The 2,691-nt window shown below is 48.6% G+C and overlaps 1 non-coding gene across 1 annotated transcript; it reads left to right on the plus strand.

Moving 5' to 3' along the window:
• The first annotated feature begins 2,249 nt into the window (after positions 1-2,249).
• LOC139270085 (U6 spliceosomal RNA) lies at positions 2,250-2,356 on the plus strand. The gene has a single exon (XR_011594433.1). It is a non-coding gene; the product is annotated as a U6 spliceosomal RNA (small nuclear RNA).
• The last annotated feature ends 335 nt before the right edge of the window (positions 2,357-2,691 follow it).

Below are 2,691 nucleotides of genomic sequence, written 5' to 3' on the forward strand. Positions count from 1 at the left end.
CCATCCCCTGGCTTGCTGCGCCATTTCATCATCATCATAGGAAGTCCCTCGAAATAGAGGAAGACTTGCTTCCACTCTAAAAGTGAGTTCTCAGGTGACTGTACAGTCCAATATGGGAATTACAGTCTCTGTCACAGGTGGGACGGACAGTCGTTGAAGGAAAGGGTGGGTGGGGAATCTGGTTTGCCGCACACTCCTTCCGCTGTCTGTGCTTTGTTTCTGCATGCTCTCGGCGACGAGACTCAAGGTGTTCAGCGCCCTCCCAGATGCTCTTCCTCCACTTTGGGGCAGTCTCGGGCCAAGGATTCCCAGTTGCCGGTGGGTTGCACGTTATCAAGGAGACGTTGAAGGTTTCCCTGAAATGTTTTCTCTGCCCACCTGGGGCTCAGGAGTTCCGAGTAGAGCACTTGTTTAGGGAGTCTCGTGTCGGGCATGCAGATGTGTGGCCTGCCCAATGGAGCTGGTCGAATGTGGTCAGTGCTTCGATGCTGGGGATGTTGGCTTGATCAAGAACACTGACGTTGGTGCGTTTATCCTCCCAGTGAATTTGCAGGATCTCCAGTGCTTTGAGGTGTCTACTGTAGATAGTCCACGTCTCTGAGCCCTATAAGAGGGCGGGTATCATTACTGCCCTGTAGACCATAAGCTTGGTGCCAGATTTGAGGTCCTGGTCTTCAAACACTCTCTTCCTCAGGCGACTGAAGGCTGGGCTGGCACACTGGAGGCGGTGTTGGACCTTGTCATCGATGTCTGCCTTTGCTGATAGTAGGCTCCCGAGGTATGGAAAATGGTCCACGTTGTCCAAGGCCGCACCATGGATTTTGGTGACCAGGGGGGGCAGTGCTGTCTGGCGGGGTCAGGTTGGTGGAGGACCTTCGTCTTATGGATATTTAGTGTAAGACCCATGCTTTCGTACGCCTCAGTGAAGATGTTGACGATGGCTTGGAGTTCAGCTTCTGAATGTGCGCAGGCGCAAGCATCGCCCACATACTGTAGTTCGATGACAGAGGATGGGATGACGTTGGATCTAGCCTGGAGGCGACGAAGGTTGAACAGGTTTCCATTGGTTCTATAGTTTAGTTCCACTCCAGCGGGGAGTTTGTTGAGAGTGAGATGGATCATTGCAGCGAGGAAGATTGAGAAGAGTGTTGGTGCGATGTCGCAGCCCTGCATGACCCCGGTCTGGATATGGATTGGGTCTGTGGTTGATCCGTTGGTCAGGATCATGGGTTTGCATTTCATCGTTGGAGCAGATGGAGGATGGTGACAAACTTTTTTAGGGGAAGCCGAAATGGAAGAGGACGCTCCATAGTCCCTCATGGTTAACAGTGTCAAAGGCATTTGTGAGGTCAAAGAAGGCCATGTACAAGGGTTGGTGCTGTTCCCTGCATTTCTCTTGTAGTTATACCCCTTAGTGAATGGAATCCACATTGTGACTCGGGGAGGAGCTCTTCAGCCGCAGCGAGAAGGTGATTGAGGAGGATTCTAGCGATGACTTTCCCAGTGGCCGACAGCAGGGAGATTCCTCTGTAGTTGCTGCAGTCGGACTTGTGCCCTTTTTTAAAGATGATCACGATTATGGCATCTCTGAGATCTCCTAGCATGCTCTCCTCCTTCCAGATAAGCAAGATGAGGTCATGCACTTGTGCCAATAGTGCTTCTCCGCCATACTTCCCTGGCTTGCTGTGCCGTTTGTGTTCGTGTTGAAGCACTTTTCCCATATTTTTAGGTGTGGAAGACAATTCTGCTTTAAGAGCTAAAGGCTGCCATTTGGGAATTCTTTTTAATGTTTATGTTTTTATTTGAAAAGTAGTCGTCGTTTTTTCACGATTTTAATTTGTATTACTTTTGAACGCATTGCGCCTTTAATTCCCAGCCCCTTGAACTACTCACAATACACCCGGGGACTGCTTGGGATAAACCCCGCCCTCCGGGACACTCACCGCAAGCAACTGGCCCCGCCCCCTGAGCCCCACAGGCCTCGGCCCAACGGTTATAGTCCCGCCCACAGCCGGAATTTACATTTAAAACCGGGAGCCCATAATCCTTTGCGCAGAAATCTTTCACTTTCAATAGTTGTGTTCAGAAATCATGTGATGAAAGGAGACCTTTTTCGTTTGAGATCAGCTACGTCTTCTGGACGGTATGATAGCAAACGTTTAACTGAAAAAAAAATAACAAAAATACACCATTACCTTAAAGTATTGACATTGATGCTTTATATACCATACCATTTCACTTTTATAACTGTACTCGCTTCGGCAGTACATATACTAAAATTGGAACGATACAGAGAAGATTAGCATGGCCCCTGCGCAAGGATGACACGCAAATTCGTGAAGCGTTCCATATTTTATGCTTTTAAAACATATCACCTTCTGCAAAATTTTCAGTTACTCCTGCTTTCAACACAAGTCGTGACACAAATTTACATCTTCAGTTCACTCATTTCATCATCATAGGCAGTCCCTCAGGATCGAGGATGACTTGCTTCCACACTAAAAATGAGTACTCATTTTAAACGGTGGAAGATGCCTGTGCATAAATTCTTTTAACATGGGGTGGCCGTTACACTCTAGCCACCACACGGGCTTGATGGAGCAAGGTCTTGGTCCAGTGGCAAAGGGATCCAAGACGACTGGAGACCAGGCTCTGCCGCATGTGCCAATACGTACACACAAACTCAAACAT

The sequence above is a fragment of the Pristiophorus japonicus genome, chromosome 8 (assembly GCF_044704955.1).
Source record: "Pristiophorus japonicus isolate sPriJap1 chromosome 8, sPriJap1.hap1, whole genome shotgun sequence".
Classification (NCBI taxonomy): Eukaryota; Metazoa; Chordata; class Chondrichthyes; family Pristiophoridae; genus Pristiophorus; species Pristiophorus japonicus.